This window comes from Callithrix jacchus, chromosome 8 (genome assembly GCF_049354715.1).
Source record: "Callithrix jacchus isolate 240 chromosome 8, calJac240_pri, whole genome shotgun sequence".
Lineage (NCBI taxonomy): Eukaryota > Metazoa > Chordata > Mammalia > Primates > Cebidae > Callithrix > Callithrix jacchus.
The window spans coordinates 104736011-104742977 of record NC_133509.1 but is presented as its reverse complement, the minus strand read 5'-3'; the positions used below and the strand labels follow the sequence as shown (position 1 = coordinate 104742977).

The window sequence follows — 6967 nt, the reverse complement described above, 5'->3', positions numbered from 1 at the left end:
GAACACTTACATTAGCCTACAGTTGAGCAAAATCATCTAACACAAAGCCTATTTTATAACAAAGTGTTCTGATGTAATCTATGGATGTTCTACTGAATACGTATAGCTTTGGCACTATGGAAAAGTTCTAAATTGGAGACCATACATAAATGAAAGACTAAAATTGAAAAAGAAAATGTAATAGGTTTCTCTAAATGAGAATATCAAATCCAGAATTACTTAACATATATAGAAGTACACATTCTAATATATGAAAAGATATTTTATCATTATTACTTTACTATATATTAGTATACATCAGCTGCATTTTCTCAAATGGCAAATGAGGCACATTTCTCTTTGATTCTCCCAGGAACCTCAGCATCATCTGTCTTTTGGAAGATTCGGATTCTTACGACATCTGTGATACCGTCCATAAGGACACCAGCAATGCTTAGTAGTAAAGAACATTTTGCTAAGTTGTTCTACCATAGGTCCTTGCTCAAGGGGTTCAACTTTTTCTTCCAATCTCATTTTCAGGATTTGATGGTGTGTTTCTTCATTGTGCACAGGATCTGGCCAAGGGATAGGTTTTGTGTGTTCATATGGGATATCCACAGAAGGGTGGTAACATACTATTGTCCTGCCATCAGAAGTCAGAGCAAGCTTTACTTTGCAATTATAGTCATCTGGTAGAGGAGAATATGTAGATTTATGACAAACACAATATAAAGCTCCATTTTGGATTGGAAATAAATGTTTCAGGGTAGTTTGCTTTGACATCACCCATTTTACTGCAGCTACAGCCATGGTGTTTCAAGATGCTTATCAAGTGATATGAAAAAAGATGGTCTGAAGAGAAATTGCTTTTAAAATCTGCTTCTCGGCATACTCATTTCTACTCCTGCTTCACAGCTTCTCGCCACAAGTCTGCCATCTTGTTTGGGGAACGCCTTCAAACCCTATCTAGCAGCACTCAAGAGATTTATGAAAAAGGGAAAGAACCAGACAAGGGCCGTATCTACCCAAGAACCACTCCCTAATACCTACCCTATAAACCTCTTCCACCTTCACAAGCTATCAGGAACTGGAAACTGACTAAATACTGGGTTATTTCCTTTTTTGATATCAAGAGAGAAGCCTCAAAAGCATGAATTCCCTAAAGTAATTCATAACAGTGCCAATGTAGAGACCCTGCCAAATCAGCCCCAATCTGGGAAATTATTCCTTCCCTGATGTAATTATTAGGGGCAAGGTACACAGAATTAATCCAGTGAAGAACACTTGATATCTTATCTGTTCTATAAATCAGACTACCCATAAGTGGACAATGTTTAGTCCAGAAAAAAAGTGGCTTACTCTTGCACAGAAAGCAAAGGGAATGGGAAGCTCCACCACATTTTTCTTCCTGGCTACTGGACCTCAAACTAACAATCTACTCTTTTAAGAGCTTGGATATTGAATATTCATCTAAATGGGCCATGGCTTAGGTTAAGGAGAACTGAACTAAGATATTTCACTGCTGAAGCAATTAGACCACCCTATTGAGCTCTGTAGAGAACTGGTTGAATTCACAGTGAGGTAACCTTAGGAATACAGGGCTACAGAAACTTGGAGCCTGACTAAAAGCTAGTATCTTAGTCTGTTTGTCCTGCTATAACAGAATACCACAGACTGAGTAATTTATAAAGAATAGAAATGTATTTCTCACAGTTCTGGAGGCTAGGAGTCCAAAACTAAGGTGCCAGCAACTGATGAGGGCTGTTCTCTTTCCAAGATGGCACCTTGAATGCTGTACTCTCTAAAGGAGAGGAAAGCTGTGTCCCCATGAGGCAGAAGACAAAAAGGCAAGAGGAGTGAGTTCCTCCATCAAACTCCTTTATAACATTATTAACTCATTCACAAGGGTGGAGCTCTCATGACCTAAACCCTCCCAAAAGGCCCCACCTCTCAACACTGTTGAATTGGGGATTACATTTCCAACACATTAATTTCGGGAGATACTTCAGACCACAGGTGCCAATGACCAGGAAAGGCCTAGCATCTCTACCATGAGCACATAAAACTGAGACAGTTTCTGGGTCTAGGTCTGGGGCATATAACTATCTTGATCAGGCTGGCTGTAGTCCACTCTCATGGCTTCTACTGCCCTAATTCCTGATTAAGTCTCAGGAGCTTCCAGTCAAAGACCCTATTCATAATGTCAGGGTATATGGTATAAATAGTTGAGCATTGCTCAAAATAGAAGCAAGAAAAAAAGAGGCTGAAGGTGGATATTAGAAGGATGGGGTAGTACACCTCAACTGTCATGTTAATGAGCTTAGACTCTACCCAGTAGACACTGAGTAGATGCCACAAGGTTTTATGCAAGAGATAACATGATCAGATTTATGTTTTAGGCGGGAAAGGCTGTGTAGGGAACATTGGCCAAAAACAGTTAGTACTCTGTATGTAACAAGGAGGAGAATCCCAGTATTCTGTCCAGCAAGACAAACCTTAAGAAAAATTTTGGCTGGGTGTGGTGGCTTATGCCTGTAACCCCACCGCTTTAGAAGGCTGAGGCAGGCAGATCACCTGAGGTCAGGAGTTTGAGGCCAGCCTAGCCAATATGGTGAAGCCCCATATCTACAAAAATGCAAAAACTAGCCAGGCATGATGGTTGGGTGCCTGTAATCCCAGCTACTTGGGAGGATGAGGCCAGAAAAATCACTTAAACCGGGAGGCAGAGGTTGCAGTGACCCAAGATGGTACCATTATACTCCAGCCTGGGTGACAAAGCAAGATTCTGTCTTTTAAAAAAATTTATTTATTTATTTATTTATTTATTTATTGCTTAGTATAACTGAACATTTTACACACAGGCCCACCGTGCACTTGACTTGATAGACAGCTCAAGTGGTGTCTCCAGCATCCATCTCGTGGCTCTGCTTCTCCTGAGAATCAGCTTCATTCCCAGGCTGGGTCACCTTGCATTGGCAAAATGCCAGTAGCTCTAGCCTCACAGTCTCACAACACCTAGGTGAGGGGAAGAGAGTGCATCCCTTCCAAGAGACTCTGTTGAAGCTTCTTAGACTCTTTCCAGAACTCCAGCAAACACTTCCCAATGTCACTGGCTTTCTGTTGGATTATCTGCTCATCCCTGAGTCTATCACCAAGGCCAGATTGACTGTGTCTTAGTCAGTTTAGGCTGCTATAACAAATTACCATAGACCGGATGACTTCAACAACAAGCATTTCTCGCTGGTCTGGAGGCTGGACACTAAGATCAGGGTCTCAGCATGATTGGGTTGTACGTGACAGCCTTCTTCTTCCTGGTTATGGCCTCACATGGCTTTTTTTGGTATGTGTGCACAAAGAGACAGAGAGAGAGCTTGTACCTCCCAGGCTCAAACTATCCGTCCCACTTCAGCCTCCAGAGTAGCTAGGATTACAGGCATTTGTACTACCATGCCCGCTAATTTTGTTTACTGTCTTTTAGACATGAGGTCTCACTATGTTGTCCAGGCTAGTCTCAAACTCCTGGACTCAAGCAATCCTCCTGCCTTGGCCTCCCAAAGTGCTAGGATTACACCCAGTGTGAGCCACCATGCCCAGTATCTTCCTCTTTTTTAAGGGCATTAATCTCGTAGGGCCCCACACTCATGACCTCATCTACCCCAATTACATCTCAAAAGCCCCACCTACAAATACCATCATATTATGGATTAGGATTTCAACATGTGAATTTTGAGGGGACACAAGCATTCAGTCTACAGCAGAACAGATGTACTGATCAGCATTAGCCAGTCAGGACCCATGCTATAAATGGGGACCTATATCAGAAATGAGGGAGGGGCAGCCCCACTCATACTATAGCTTGGCAGTGGGGGAGGGTGGTTTCCTAAAGGAAAATTGTTTTCTCAAAGGAAAAGTGGTTTCTCAAAGGAAACTGATTGTTTTACCAAAAAGGGTGAATTGACATTGTGGTGGCCAACCCCCAAAGTGACCCCCAAGGATCCTCACATGCTGGTCTTCATACACACCGCCCCCCACATGCACTAGCTTTGTTCTATGCAACCAATAGAATATGGCTGGAGTGAAAACATTGGTAATTAGGTTTTAAAAGACTGACTTTCCTCTCTCTCTCTCTCACACACACACACACAAATATATGCATTACTCACTTTGGGAGAAGCCCGCTGCCATGTCATGACACTCAGGCAATCTATGCAGAGGCTGACTGAAGCCTCCAGCCAACAGCCAGCAAGGAAAGGGTCCTGCTGACACCATGTGAGTGAGCTTGGAAGCAGAATCTCCAGCCCCAGTTGAGCCTTGAGATGATGGTGGCCCCAGCTGACAGCTTGACTGTAACCTCACAAGCACCCTGCTGCAGAATCCTGGATTCCTAACCCCCAGAAACCATGTGCAATAATATGTTTGCTGGTTAAATTTGGGGGTAATTTGTCACATAGCAATAGGTAACTCATACAGATGTTGAGGCAAAGACAGTTGTACATTAAGGCAATCATTGGATTGATGGGGCAGCAACAAACGGTGGAAACAAATTGGAGAAATATTGAGGAGACCAATTATAACAACCTGGTGATCAATTTCACATGGTAGATAAAGAAGAGAGAAGAATAAAATTTCAAGCAAATTAGTGAAATTTGCTTACTATTCCATTGTGTATATACGCCACATTGGGCACAGTGGTTCGCGCCTATAATCCCAACACTTTGGGAGGCCAAGGCAGGCAGATGGCTTAAGCCCAGGAGTTCAAGACCAGCCTGGGCAACATGGTGAAACCCCATCTCTATAAAAACTACAAAAAAATTAGCCTGGCATAGTGGCACACACCTGTAGCCCCAGCTACTCAGGAGGCTGAGGTGGAAGGATCACTTGAGCCCAGGAGGTGGAAGTTGCAGTGCACTGAGATCACACCACTGCACTCCAGCTGGGTGACAGAGTGAGATCCTATCTCAAAAAAATTTTTTTTAATTTAAAAAAAGAATAAAATTTCACTTCCAGGCTGGAGTATGGGTATGTAGTGTGGGTGTAATAGAGGGATCCGAGAATAGAGAATGAATGGGTAATGTTATACCCAGGCTCATTGATTTGGAAGTTCCTGGGCCACGCTAGGAGGAGATTCCACAGGCAGTAGGATGCATACGTCTGAAGCACAGGAGAAAAGTATGAGCTATTTTTTTTTTAAAGTTGAGAAAAATCCCCATATATGTGACAGTTGATAAAACGGAAACAGATAAAGTCACCCAGGTTTTTGTTGAGGCAAAGATTTCAAGGGAGAACTGGGCACAATGGCTCATATCTATAATCCTAGCTACTTGGGAGGTTGAGGCAGGAGGATTGCTTGAGTCCAGGAATTCAAGACCAGCCTTGGCAACATGTCAAGACCCCGTCTTGAAAAACATTTTAAAACTTAAACAATTAAAAATAAATTGTTTTTTAAAAATTCAAGATGTGGAGGGAATATTTTGTGCACAGATTAAGAATGTGTTTGCCTTGGAAGGAGCCTTCCCAATGACCAGTGCAAAAGGGCCATAAGCCCAGAGAAGCACAAGCACAAATACTATGGGGGTGAGAATTCAGGGGAAACAAGTTGACCAAAGGCTAACAGTCAGGGCTGGGACTAAGGATCACAGGAATATGATTACTTTGCCTTAGAATTCAGACAGAACCGTGGCACAATTGGTCTGTGTCCACTCCTGACCTGGTGAATTTGTATATGTCAGTGTGGCTCACATGCTACGGATTAGTCCATCAAAGATACATTCCTGCTTTATTGCATTTTACATTTCATGTTAAATAAACGCTGCTTTTGATTGTTATTACAAGGCATGTAAAGTGCATATTTAGTGTCTTGTTCGAGAAGTCATTTGCCAACCACGACCTGCTCTGACATCTGGGCCATAGTCACCACTACTTGAATATATCTCGCCTTTCTCTAAATTCCTGTAGCACTTTATGCTTATACATCTACTCTAGCAGTTATCCCGGGCTTTCTTGGAATATGATTATTTGTAGACAGATTATAAATTCTTTGATGTTAGAGACCCTATTTTATAGCTTTCTGCACCCCTCTCAGTGAGAAGCACAGTTTCCTGCCCATAATAGTTTAAACAAGTGCACAAACCAACTTGCACAGGATGTCACTTAGACTGGCTGATCAGCGCCACTCCCTGTCCTTGGATAATGGCATGTCCTATTCTCATAATTAAACTCTCTCAAGCAGCTATGTCCCCGCTGCCTGAAGCTACCCCTATTACTGGTTATCTCATCATAGATCAATGAGATTCTCTCTACCCCAGGAATTTGCAGTTTTAAACTGAGAGGCCCAAAGTTGAAGCATCTTAATGACAACAGATCAGAAGGAAGTTGGCTTTCCAATCTGTGGCTGAAGTAGCCAGGGTTGCCCTTGTACCAGCACCTCCTAAAACTGGGTTGTTTAAACCTCCCAGATCTCATGAGATGCCCCCAGCACCTTCCAGTAATTTCCTCTCTCTGCTTAAGATGGCTCAAGTTGACTTCTATAACTTGAGAGCAAAAGAGCTTAACATACAACATGATCCAATGTAAGCAATCAAAAATGGATTTACCATTAAGGATTCAGAAGCGTCTCATGAAATGCCAAGGTCAAAATGTGCTCAGGCCTGAGGAGGAGTCTGAAACAGGAAGTAGGAACTTCTGAGAACTCAGGAATATACAGTTTCTGCCTCCCTCCTCTGTTTTTTGTATGTCATTTGCTCACCCTCTGCAGCTTGGCTTTCCCTGCCTCTTAATCTGTATGGGAGAAGGTGACCACACCCTGTCACCCAGTTTTCATATCCCTTGCATTCAAAAGTGATCCCAGAATGAGAATGGAACGTCTGAGTCTCAATGCCAAGTTCCCTGGAGAGGAAAATCTGATTGGCCCTGCTTGGGTGAGGTGTCTATCCCGGTCCAGTCAAAGATGAGGTCACATGATAGAAACATGGCTGCCAAACAGCCCACC

General features: G+C 42.8%; 1 pseudogene; it reads right to left on the bottom strand.

The window, feature by feature from the left end:
- Window positions 1-285: 285 nt before the first annotated feature.
- Window positions 286-790, bottom strand: LOC118144972 (large ribosomal subunit protein mL42 pseudogene; annotated as a pseudogene).
- Window positions 791-6967: the final 6177 nt, after the last annotated feature.